We start from the raw sequence: 13,987 nt of genomic DNA, 5'->3' as shown, positions 1-13,987 counted from the left end.
GTCACTTTGGTGCATTTCTTAGATCAAAAGTGCAATTCTTGATACTACTTGTACAAATTCGTGTACAAAATCATCTAGTCACTTGTGCACATCATTAAAGCAATTTCTTATTCCTCTGAACAAATTGCATTTGATAATGTACAAGTGTCAGCTTTTTTCCACATTATCAATTGCTCATGTCATGTTGATCAAAATATAGTAGATGGTTCTCTGTTGAATAGTCTTACCCCTGAAAACATATAGGCATTAGTTCCTTGCATAAGCCATTACATGCTAATGTGTTGAACTATTTGTCATAAACTGTCAAGCATAGTTTTACACATTTCTATTAGACTGCAAAATTATTCAGCCCCTTTACTTTCAGTGCAGCAAACTCTCTCCAGAAGTTCAGTGAGGATCTCTGAATGATCCAATGTTGACCTAAATGACTAATGATGATAAATACAATCCACCTGTGTGTAATCAAGTCTCCGTATAAATGCACCTGCACTGTGATAGTCTCAGAGGTCCGTTAAAAGCGCAAGGAACACACCAGGCAGGTCCGAGATACTGTTGTGAAGAAGTTTAAAGCCGGATTTGGATACAAAAAGATTTCCCAAGCTTTAAACATCCCAAGGAGCACTGTGCAAGCGATAATATTGAAATGGAAGGCGTATCAGACCACTGCAAATCTACCAAGACCTGGCCGTCCCTCTAAACTTTCAGCTCATACAAGGAGAAGACTGATCAGAGATGCAGCCAAGAAGCCCATGATCACTCTGGATGAACTGCAGAGATCTACAGCTGAGGTGGGAGACTCTGTCCATAGGACAACAATCAGTCGTATATTGCACAAATCTGGCCTTTATGGAAGAGTGGCAAGAAGAAAGCCATTTCTTAAAGATATCCATAAAAAGTGTTGTTTAAAGTTTGCCACAAGCCACCTGGGAGACACACCAAACATGTGGAAGAAGGTGCTCTGGTCAGATGAAACCAAAAGTGAACTTTTTGGCGTAAAAGCAACACAGCTCATCACCCTGAACACACCATCCCCACTGTCAAACATGGTGGTGGCAGCATCATGGTTTGGGCCTGCTTTTCTTCAGCAGGGACAGGGAAGATGGTTAAAATGGATGGGAAGATGGATGGAGCCAAATACAGGACCATTCTGGAAGAAAACCTGATGGAGTCTGCAAATGACCTGAGACTGGGACGGAGATTTGTCTTCCAACAAAACAATGATCCAAAACATAAAGCAAAATCTACAATGGAATGGTTCAAAAATAAACATATCCAGGTGTTAGAATGGCCAAGTCAAAGTCCAGACCTGAATCCAATCGAGAATCTGTGGAAAGAACTGAAAACTGCTGTTCACAAATGCTCTCCATCCAACCTCACTGAGCTCGAGCTGTTTTGCAAGGAGGAATGGGAAAAAATGTCAGTCTCTCGATGTGCAAAACTGATAGAGACATACCCCAAGCGACTTACAGCTGTAATCGCAGCAAAAGGTGGCGCTACAAAGTATTAACTTAAGGGGGCTGAATAATTTTGCAAGCCCAATTTTTCCGTTTTTGATTTGTTAAAAAAGTTTGAAATATCCAATAAATGTCGTTCCACTTCATGATTGTGTCCCACTTGTTGTTGATTCTTCACAAAAAAATACAGTTTTATATCTTTATGTTTGAAGCCTGAAATGTGGCAAAAGGTCGCAAAGTTCAAGGGGGCCGAATACATTCGCAAGGCACTGTATGTACATTTTATGTCACTCTTCCTTACCAAAACAAATTCAACTGTGTGTTCTGGGATATAGCGTATAATGGAGTTGGAATCAAGTGAACCCTCTCACAACTTTGTATACGTGGATGAGGCTGGCTTCAACCTGACCAAATGCAGAAGGCGGGGTCGGAATATCATCGGTCACAGAGCTACTGTGGATTTGCCAGGCCAACGGGGAGGGAATATCACCATGTGTGCTGCTATTTCGGAGCATGGTATCCTAACCCACATCCCCCTTATAGGGCCATACAACACCCAGCATCTACTCAACTTTTTAGAAACTCTCTACAGGGCTCTCATCCCTGATGATGAGAGGGGTCTGTTTAGAGAGGATTTGCCAAAGTATGTGGTCATTTGTGATAATGTGAGTTTCCATCGATCAAACATCATAAGGCAATGGTTTGTGACCCCCCCGAGGATGCTCATAGAATTCCTCCCACCTTATTCACCATTCCTTAACCCAATTGAGGAGTTCTTTTCAGCATGGAGGTGGAAGGTGTACGATCATCAGCCACACACACAGATGACCCTGCTGGCTGCAATGGATGCAGCATGTGAGGACATCACAGTAGACGCCTGCAGAGGATGGATAAGGCATTCCAAAAGATTCTTTCCACGTTGCATTGGAAGGGAAAATATCCGGTGTGATGTGGATGAGAATATGTGGGCCGATAGACAGGAACGTCTGGAGACAGCACAACAGTGCTGCGGGAAAAGTTGTGCCTTAGGGGTGGTTTCCTGTGTTTCTTTCTAATTTTGTTTTTTTTCCTTTGTGCCCCTTGGGTTGTCCAGTCTCTTTCAATCAATAACCCACATACAGTAATATGTAAATAGTACTGTTGAAATTGATATATGCCATAGAAGTGCAGCCTTGTGCATTTTCAATACAGTAACTGTCATCCAAACACTGCACTTATTATTTTGCACATGTTAGGGATGATGTGAAAAATGCACCAAAGCGACTGAGAAAAACTGTAACAGTACTGACTGCTCAGTAGATTTTGACTGGTTGCAGGTTCATATCAACAAAGAACAAGAATTACAGTATCACAGAGACAAAGGACAAGTTTGTGAGATGCAGGGTACAGTACTGTAAAAATAGGGGTACAAGGAGGAGGAAGAACATAAAACAAAATTGCAAAGAGCAAAGTAGAGTAGTAATTTCGGATCGATTTTGAGCTACTATGATAGAACATGTTTTCGTTCATCAAAAGAAAATGACGGAAAAATATGAATATTTTTTTAGATTAAAAATGTACTTCTCCCTGAGAATTGTATGTTTTGAACAATGTGTTTTCTATTTTTCGGTGTATTGTTTACTGACTGCTTGAGAGTGTATATCATTTCGATCACTTTGTTTATGATTTGAGAGCAGTGTTTGATTTTGAACACAGGTAAAACTGTTTCATGTTTCATTTTGCAAGAGGAGTCAGAGGTTATGTAAATAGTGCTTGAAGATGAGGTTTTGTGTTTAATGTTTTCAGGAAATGGAGCAAGGTTTCAGAAATTGTGCTTTAGCACAATGTAAGAATCTTCCAGCCAATGAGAAACGAGTTTAATACCAGATATTGTTCCTTTAATTATGATTGTGAGAGTCACAAAATGGCAAGGAAAGAAGTAGGAAGAGATAGAGATAGACTTTAGTTTATTATCGATTCCACTTGCTTTGACAACGTGAACATGTTTACCATGTCAACAAAGCCTGAGAGAAAGAGAGAGAGAGAGAGAGAGAGAGAGAGAGAGAGAGAGAGAGAGAGAGAGAGAGAGAGAGAGAGAGAGAGAGAGAGAGAGAGAGAGAGAGAGAGAGAGAGAGAGAGAGAGAGAGAGAGAGAGATAGTTACCTGGGTCGTGTTAAGATACAAACAGGAGAACATAAGCACAGTGAGGAATGAATAGTAGCAAAATGACAGCAGTTGTTGTGATTGTTGACAGCATTTCTGGGAACACAGTGTGTGTGTATTGTTGTAGTCGAACAAAGCAAGTGTTTGTGTGTCATTTTTTTCCCAAACACAGCAAGTGTTTGTTATTGTGGTTGAACACAATGTGTGTGGCTGGTGTGTGTGTGTGTGCACGCGTGCGTGTGTGTGTGTGTGTGTGCACGCGTACGTGCGTACGTGTGTGTGTGTGCGTGCGTGCATGTGTGTGTGTGTGATTGTGCAGAGCAGAAAGAGTGTGGTGAGAAACATAACAGCGGCCAAGTCCCTCTCCTGCCTACCCTGAACATTGGGGAGACTGAGCACAATTAAAACAACCCTGCTGCAATTATTAGAAGCCTCTTTCCTTCCCTTCTTCCCCCTTCTCCTCTCTTCCCCCTCTCTTTCCCCTTTCTTCCTCTTCTCTCTCCTCCTCCATCTACAAAATAGAGATAAAGACTAGCCCTGGATGCTTGTAATCTTGCACCGAGCTACTTTCAGAATTGGTGGAATTGCAGAAGGGAAAGAGGGAGAGAGGGACTGGGAGAGTTTGACGTTGAAGCGGAGGAGATGAGGAGAGAGAGGAAAGGAGGCTGGGTGTTCCTAATCTTAGCCGGCGGCGCGCGGCTCTGTCGATCTCACAGCGTTTAGGAGAGGCTTATCTCTAACTCCAGCTCTGACGGTACACACACTGGCCTGACACACCCACACACACACACACTACACACTACACACTACACACTACACACTACACACTACACACTACACACACACACAAACAGGGTACCGAGAGACAAAAAGCGGAAATGGAGAGAATGGAGATGAATAGAAATTGTAGATGTTAGTCATCAGCCAGACAGACAGAGAAGTAGTGGAGAGGAGGACAGGAGACAGTAGTCAGGGTCAAGTCTATACCCTGGAGGATGCTTGACTCTGCTCTCTCTCTCTGTCTGCTCTACCGTTCTTGCTATAACATCTGCTCTCACCCCATCTATATTCTGCTTGGTATATCGCTCTCTCTCTCCCCTTCCTTCCTTCCCTTCCTTTCTTCCCTTCCTTTCTTCTCTCCCTCCCTCTGCCTCTCTCTCTCCCTATTTCTCTCCAGGTCAGTTACTGGCAGAGCCCAGCTATTCACAGACTCCCCACTGACCTGCATTAACACCCAGCTGTCCTAATGCTGTCCTGTCCTCCCACTCTCTCCGTTCTGTCCATCTCGCCCTCTTTCTCCTCCCCCCACCTGCCACCGCCCTGAGCCATCCGTCATCTCAACCCTCTCCAGCACCTAACCTTTCCTTCACTCACCCCTCATTCTTCACTCCTCACCCCTCATTCCTAAACCTCTCCTCTCACCCATCTTCTGCCATGTCCAGTTTGTGTTTACAAACATGTCTGTGTGACTCTTGCATGTTTGCGTGTGATGTGTTCATACGTAGTTTACATACATGTTCCTATAGAGTTGATATGCATGGGTGACACCTGTCTATATGATCATATGGGGTTTGACAGGAAGCTTGTGGATAGCCCCCCCCCCCCCCCCCCCCCTTCCTGGTAGGAATGGGTACAGTTCATTAGTTCATCTTACATAACTATGCTAATGAGTCGCTGGTTTTATTGGCCTAATTACACCAGTGGGGATTAAGGCAGATAAAACATGAATTACATAAGAGAGCAGAGAGAGGAGAGCTTTAACATCTGCTCTGCCACATCGTTAACCCCGCCAGCAACGTGGTGTTTTGCTACCGCACAGCCGCTGTCTCAACCTCACAGAGGGAGTTGTGTGTGTGTGTGTGTACCCTTACAAAAAAAATCTAATGTCAAATATGCAGTTTCAAATATGCAGTTTCACGTTAAGCTTAAATTTCACACGTGAAACCATGTTTAAACATGTATTACATTCAGGTGAAAATCTTACTTTCACATGTGGAATTGAATTGCATTTCCAGAAGTGAAAGTGAGATTTTCATGTGAAAGTTTTTCACATATAAAACTGCAAATTCGATTTTTACAAGATTTTTGCATGTGAACATGCAATTTCACATCTGAGACTTTTCACTTTCACATGTAAGAAAACACATTTAAAAAGCCCAATTGTAGGACAAGGAAACGATTTTGAGGGACATTCACAGAACAGTGGACAGAAAACATTTTTGTGAGGCAGGTTAATGGATCATGTTCAAATGGCGCCATAGTTCTGCTGTATAAAGGTCACTGCATGTTGTCGCTATCGCTAGTTGCTACATCCATTTTTGGACTTATAAACGAATGTTATGTCCCCAATGATACTGTATGTACCCATTGAAGAATATAATGTATAAATGCCTCATGAACTTAGTTCAACTGTCGTACCTCATCAAAACTCTAAATATAAGCTTGTTTTACTCCAAAGTAAATGTAAACAATGATTGTATAACATAAAATCATGGTTAAAACTATCATTTAGTTATCATTGATGGTTAGTCCTTGCATCCATAGCGTAGTCTATGGATTTGTGAGTGGTTGCATGTCTCCGGGCCTATCCTGCCCCTGAACAGGCAGTTAACCCACTGTTCCTAGGCCGTCATTGAAAATAAGAATTTGTTCTTAACTGACTTGCCTAATTAAATAAAGGTAAAATAAATAAAAAATCCCTCAGCTTTTTACTGAAACTTTGTTAATGTTTCAACTAAGGATGAAATACCTTTAATATATATATAATTTATAGTGTTATTATATGGTGCAATCATATAGTGTGTCAGTTACTTTGTGCCATTAATAACAAGCAAAACTTCTCAAGTTGAGAACAAAATTCTTAGTATTGCAAACTAAAATAAATATATTGAAAGCAAAACATGAACCCAAACGTATTGATAGCGAAACAAAATATTGCAAGGAAATAACAAATTGATTGTAATTGGATGCAAAAACGAAGAATCCAGTGAAAATGTTTTTATGATAACGCGATTAAATAAAATGTCTTTGGTTATGTTACCCTGGCCTTTGCTTTAACTGCTTTTTTTGCCAGTTGCAAGTTATTGCACATTCATTCATTCCAGAAACACAGCACCCTCCTTCCCACTGCTGGTTTGCCTCTGAAGCTAAGGCCATGATCAGTCCCTAGACCAGAGACCAGATGTACATGGAAGCAAAGAAAAAATACACTTGTGAAGAAAATGTCACATTTGGGGATTTTTTTTAAACACTTGCAACTTCACATGTGTCTGAAACCCACATCTGACTCATGAAGATTTCCACAAAAAGATCTCAGGATTTTTTCCAATTTGACTTAGGATACTGACGTTTATCCACACTTCTCCAAACACCAAATTTCAAAGTTGCTCCAAATATCAAATTTCTAAGGGGTTTTGTGATCCTGTATTGACTCCTCCATGCTATCAGTACCTGTACATTAAATGAAGCCTATTGGTATTGATTTGAGTATTTGTCTTGCGACCCCTCTTGGACAGATGCCCTTTAAATTCACTACAATATCATTAGCAGAAAAAATAGGATTGCTCTGTCTCGTATCTTGAGTAAAGTTGGATTTAGACACACATAGAGAATCTATTGGATATGTTTATGAGAGGAGATTGCTAAACAGGCCAATTCATTGGTTCCTTCATTACCGCTGGCTTTGTGTGTTGAGTTTCATCAAGGACGAACCCTGGGGCTGGGAAAGTAATTACCTGGGATGATGGAGTCATTCACACAGATACAATGGCAGAATAACTCCACATATCTGTCTGTGTGTGTGTGTGTGTGTGTGTGTGTGATTTAAATAAGCCCTCTACCCAGCACTGTTCTCAGCATAGCCCAGGGCAAAGCAACATTTCACAGTAGCCTGTTTCAAAGTGGGAGAACACAGAGTTTACCCCAGGTCTAAATTGGTTCCAGAACAGGGTCGATGTTTTGCTTCTAACTGGGGTGCAACAATGGGTTGTTGTAGGGTTAAGGGGAGGCAGTGTGAAAGGTGGCGCCAGTTATTCATTGGCTAATCCGAGCCCAGGGCTAATGATAACCCTGGGTTACGTGTGGAGAAAAGCCTTTTTATGATTGCTTCGTCTGTACATCTCTCCTTTAATGGTTTATAGACTGTCAAAGATGGATGAAAATAATGATTGTAGGAAAGAAAAGAGACATTAAAACTTGCATTAAACCAATTAACACATTGTGCCAAAAAATGTAATTAAAAAAATACAACAAAAAGAGGTGTGGCAAGGTAATGGAATGGAGCCATTGAGTGACCTTAAAGTGTAGATGTTTTACCAAAACCAACTGTACCATTTAAAGTGAATAGATGTACGCTTTAAATTAAAACATTTCCTATAAATGTTCATTGCCATTGAGCGTTTATTGTTTTGCCATTGAGAGTGTATGTTTAGACTAGTGCTAGACTATATTTAGGGCAGAGTAAAATAATGCTGATCCTCTAAGGATTCCACAGCATTTACTGTAGAACACCAGTGACTTTGAAGCATCCCAGCATGCACTCTGCTAGTCCTGGTGAAACAGCTGTTAATAACGTATAGCCACCAGCCGCGCCGTCCTCTCAACTATGATCCACAAAGGATTGTATCCTCTAAAAGTAACTTTCTATGAAAAAATGGGTACCACACGTGCACTGTTAGATCCACATACATTTTATGATTGCAGTATTTAGTAGTTTCAAAGGTAATATATTTGGATGTTTTTAATGGGTTACCCCTTTTTGGTGACCAATGCAATGTCATCGACACACACATTGGGACACCCTGTCACCTCTAAGGTCAGTGGGGTGTTTTGTTATTTGTTATTTTTATCTCTTACTTTTTAAAAGTATTCTCTTAAAACTGCATTGTTGGTTAAGGGCTTGTAAAGTAAGCATTTCACCTGTTGTATTCGGCGCACGTGACAAATAACATTTTATTTGGATTTGTTTGTGCCTGCGTCCGTGCATGAGAGTGTGTGTTTACAGAGTCAAAACAGGATTATACGTGGTCCTAATGAACTTCAGCCCAGTAGCCTCCCCATGACTCTGTCCTCACTGTTGGCAGAACTAAACAGGCATTGTCCCAGTTCACTGTGCCTAAAGTCCATTATGAACGCTGCTCACAGGCAGGCTGTCCCCATGGAACACTCACATAAACTACAAACACTACATTGGAATTATTTCACAGAGGAAGTTCATTTAAGAAATAAGGAAATCCACAAATACTGTTTTTCAAAGTTCACTTAATTTATGTTATTGTAACGGATTTCCTCCTCTTCGTCTGAGGAGGAGTAAGGATCGGACCAAAACGCAGCGTGGTAAGTGTCCATGTTGATTTATTCAAAAACACAACTGAACACTGGAACAAAATAATAAACGTGAATCAACGAAACCGAAACAGTTCTGTAAGGTGACAACACACACTAGACAGAAAATAAACACCCACAAAACCCAGGTGGAAAAAAGGCTACCTAAGTATGATTTTCAATCAGAGATAACTAACGACACCTGCCTCTGATTGAGAACCATACTAGGCCGAGCACAAAAACCAACATAGAAAAACAAACGTAGATTGCCCATCCCAACTCACGCCCTGACCATACAAAAACAAAGACAAAACAAAGGAACTAAGGTCAGAACGTGACAGTTATATTTTTTGAGTTAGGTTGCTGTTTTGTTACTGTGAAACTAGTATCTGACTGGGTATTGAACCTAGGTTGCCAGAGAAGCAGAGAACTACTTTCAAATGATGATAAACAGTAGCTGTGTTCGAATACTCATACTAACAGCACTAACCGTAATATTTGTGATGTAAATTGAGTTTATGGTATGCTTATTGGTCATAGTATGGATATAGTTAGTATGCTAAAAGTTCCCGGATGTCTTACTAAATTTGCCAAAATGCATTTAGGGCCCATAATGCAATTATTCAGAAATGGGCGTGGCTTCACAACGATTTCAGATGCGAAGAAATTGGCGGAAAATATGCAGACAAAGTCCGACGAGAGAGGATACAAATTCATTGCTTTAACTAATTATAACAAATGTTAAGAAAATGTTGAGCAATGTAATAAAGTCATGAATCTTCAAATAAGTTACATTACACGTTATGTTGGCTGACAATTTGTTAGCTACGCTATCCTTATGAACAGCATATCATTACAGCGGTATGTATCATGTATGTTAGCTACCTATTGTAATGTTAGTTGGCTACTAGTACATCGAACTTGCCAGTATATTTACGTTATGCTATCTAACTAACTACCCAACGTTTATTGACTTGATTATTCACGTCATTCATAGCTTAGCTAAGTGGTATAGTCGATCGGGTCCGTTCGTAAATTTCCTCTTGCTATTTACGCCGATTTCAGAGCACTCTTGTCTGACTGCCAGAGGCAGAGTACAGAATAACTGATGAATTTACAAACGCTCAACACCTGTTGAATGTGACCGGTATCAGTAAACGTCGCTTAATTAAATTGTTGCCAGCAGCACAGTTACAGTCATCAACACTATGGATAACATGAAAACTGACTAACCAGCTCTGCTAGGGCGAGTAAAATGGTCAGAGAGAGGTGTTCATTCATTTGTGTCTGGAAGAAGCTAGCAAGTTAGCCAGTTAGCTTGGGTGCTTGACTGCCGTTGTGAGGTCAGAACGCTTGGATCAACCCTACTCCTCGGCCAGGGCGTCCAGTGTGTGCTCTGAACGCTCCAAGAGCAAAACGCTCTGAATTTATGAACGGACAATCTGACAACGCCCTGAATTTACGAACGCCCAGAGCGCACTATGGCACTCCAGATTGAATTTACAAACACACCCGAAGTCTAGCTAGTAATTTGTTATGCTATCAAGCTAGCAAGAGGTTGCATAGCAACAGCATTAACTTCCGGTAGACAGGCGTAGTACTAGTACGCTCAACTGAAAGGATACCGTTCATTTACAGTATTCTAAAATGAATTAATAGTATACAGTATGTAGTATATACTCATTAAGTATCCAGTATACAGTATGTTGGTATGGGTATTCAAACGCAGCTCTTGCCTGTGTGTGTGTGTGTGTGTGTGTGTGTGTGTGTGTGTGTGTGTGTGTGTGTGTGTGTGTGTGTGTGTGTGTTTCGTGGCACTGACGTCCATCAGATAAGGCATTCCTCATTAGATAAGTCCCCTTGGTGTCAGCCCTGTCTGAGTGTGTTTAGAGAGCGTGTGTGTGTCTGCTTTGGGAGTGTGTGTCTGGAGATAGCTCACCCTCAATTAAGCCTGAGAACCGCAGTATCACATCATTATCTCTCTGCAATTGAGAGTGAAGCAACTGTGTGTGTGTGTGTGTGTGTGTGTGTGTGTGTGTGTGTGTGTGTGTGTGTGTGTGTGTGTGTGTGTGTGTGTGTGTGTGTGTGTGTGTGTGTGTGTGTGTGTGTGTGTGTGTGTGTGTGTGTGTGTGTGTGTGTGTGTGTGTCTGCGTGCATGTGCTTGAACTCGTTAGCAGGGCAGAGAGAGATAGTGTAAAATGATAATGATAGATATTCAAACTGCCGCAGGAGAAGAACTATGGTTTTGGAGCCTTACTGCAGTGGTTTCTTAACTTCTTTCATTATGCTCTACTCCACTTGAAGGCTTTTCACAAAAATAAAAACATTGTCTTACATCACATCCCAGTGTATAAAAAGGGTACATACAGACAGTGGGTCACAATTCTGACCTCTGTCTTTCAGGGATTGGTTCAACTATGCCAACTATGAGAAAAGCAAGTGCTCTTATTGGGTCACAATTCTGACCTCTGTCTTTCAGGGATTGGTTCAACTATGCCAACTATGAGAAAAGCAAGTGCTCTTATTGGGTCACAATTCTGACCTCTGTCTTTCAGGGATTGGTTCAACTATGCCAACTATGTCTGCATATGTGTGTATGTACTGTATATGTATGTATGTCTGTATATGTGTGTATGTCTGCAAATGTCTGCATGTACCGTATGTCTGCATATGTGTGTATGTACTGCATGTCAACATATGTGTGTGTGTGTGCTGCATATGTGTGCATGTACTGCATGTCTGCATATGTGTGTATGTACTGCATATGTGTGCATGTACTGTATGTCTGCACATGTATGTCTGCGCATGTCTGCATATTTGTGTATGTACTGTGTCTCTGCATATGTGTGTATGTACTGCATATCTGCAAATGTGTGTATGTCTGCATATGTGTGTATGTACTGCATATGTGTGTATGTACTGCATGTCTGCATATGTGTGTATGTACTGTATGTCAGCATATGTGTGTATGTACTGTGTGTCTGCATATGTGTGTTTGTACTGTGTGTCTGCATATGTGTGTATGTACTGTATGTCAGCATATGTGTGTTTGTACTGTGTGTCTGCATATGTGTGTATGTACTGCATATGTGTGTATGTCTGCATATGTGTATATGTCTGCACATGTGTCTCTGTCTGCATATGTGTGTATGTACTGCATGTCTGCATATGCGTGTGTGTGTGCATATGTGTGTATGTACAGCATGTCTGCATATGTGTGTATGTACTGTATGTCATCATATATGTGTATGTACTGTGTGTCTGCATATGGGTGTTTGTACTGTATGTCTGCATATGTGTGTATGTACTGCATATGTGTGCATGTACTGCATGTCTGCATATGTGTGCAGGTACTGCATATGTATGTATGTCTGTAAATGTCTGCATGTACTGTGTGTCTGCATATGTGTTTATGACTGCATATGTGTTTATGTCTGCATATGTGTGTATGTCTGCATATGGGTGTATGTCTGCACATGTGTGTATGTACTGCATGTCTGCATATGTGTTTATGTACTGTATGTTTGCATATGTATGTATATCTGCAAATGTCTGCATGTACTGTGTGTCCTCATATGTGTGTATGTACTGCATGTCTGCATATGTATGTATGTCTGAAAATGTCTGCATGTACTGTGTGTCTGCATATGTGTGTATGTACTGTATTTCTGCATATTTGTGTATGTACTGTGTGTCTGCATATATGTGTATGTACTGTGTGTCTGCATATATGTGTATTTCTGCATATATGTGTATGTACTGCATGTCTACATATATGTGTATGTACTGCATGTCTGCGTATGTGCGTATGTACTGCATGTATGCATATATGTGTGTATGTACTGCATGTATGCATATTTGTATATGTCTGCATATGTGTGTATGTCTGCAAATGTCTGCATGTACTGCATGTCTACATATGTGTATGAACTGTATGTCTGAATATGTGAGTATGTCTGCGTGTGTGTGTATGTACTGCATGTCTTCATATGTGTGTGCATGTCTGCATATGTATGTATGTCTGCATATATGTGTATGTCTGCAAATGTCTGCATGTACTGTATGTCTGCATATGTGTGCATGTACTGCATGTCTGCATATGTGTGTATGTCTGCAAATGTCTGTATGTACTGCATGTCTACATATGTGTGTGTATGTACTGCATGTCTGCATATGTATGTATGTATGTATGTATGTATGTATGTATGTATGTATGTATGTATGTATGTATGTATGTATGTATGTTTGTATGTCTGCATATATGTGTATGTCTGCAAATGTCTGCATGTACTGCATGTCTGCATATGTGTGTATGTAATGTATTTCTGCATATTATGTGTATGTACTGTATGTCTGCATATGTGTGTATGTACTGTATGTCTGCATATGTGTGTATGTACTTCATATCTACAAATTAGTGTATATCTGCATATGTGTGTATGTGTGTATGTACTGCATATGTGTGTATGTGCTGTGTGTCTGTGAATGTGTGTATGTACTGTACATCTGCATATGTGTGTATGTACTGTACGTCTGCATATGTGTGTATGTACTGCATATGTGTGTATGTGTGTATGTACTGCATGTGTGTATGTGCTGTGTGTCTGTGTATGTGTGTATGTACTGTATGTCTGCATATGTGTGTATGTACTGCATATGTGTGTATGTACTGTATGTCTGCATATGTGTGTATGTACTGCATATGTGTGTATGTACTGTATGTCTGCATATGTGTGTATGTACTGCATATCTGATCACTTGCATTGTTACATGGAACACACGACAGACACTGATAACGGAATTTGTCTCTCTGCAAGGACCTCCAAGCTGCTGCTGCTCTACATGAGCCACTGCACTCAAGAGCACTGTGTGTGTGTCCGTGTCAGAATGTGTGTGTGTGTCTGTCCATGTGATTGTGTGACTGGATATAATGTGATGGGTTGTGTTTGTATTTACAGTATGACCGTATTTGCAAGAATATAATGCATACAGTATATGAATGTTTAGAGTGATACGGCATGCATGTGTGTGCATGTTTGTGTGTTTGTTTAGAATTCTGGCGTGATTGC

This window comes from Oncorhynchus kisutch, linkage group LG1, assembly GCF_002021735.2.
Source record: "Oncorhynchus kisutch isolate 150728-3 linkage group LG1, Okis_V2, whole genome shotgun sequence".
Lineage (NCBI taxonomy): Eukaryota > Metazoa > Chordata > Actinopteri > Salmoniformes > Salmonidae > Oncorhynchus > Oncorhynchus kisutch.
The sequence above is the reverse complement of the archived record's forward strand: the minus strand, read 5'-3'. Positions refer to the sequence as shown.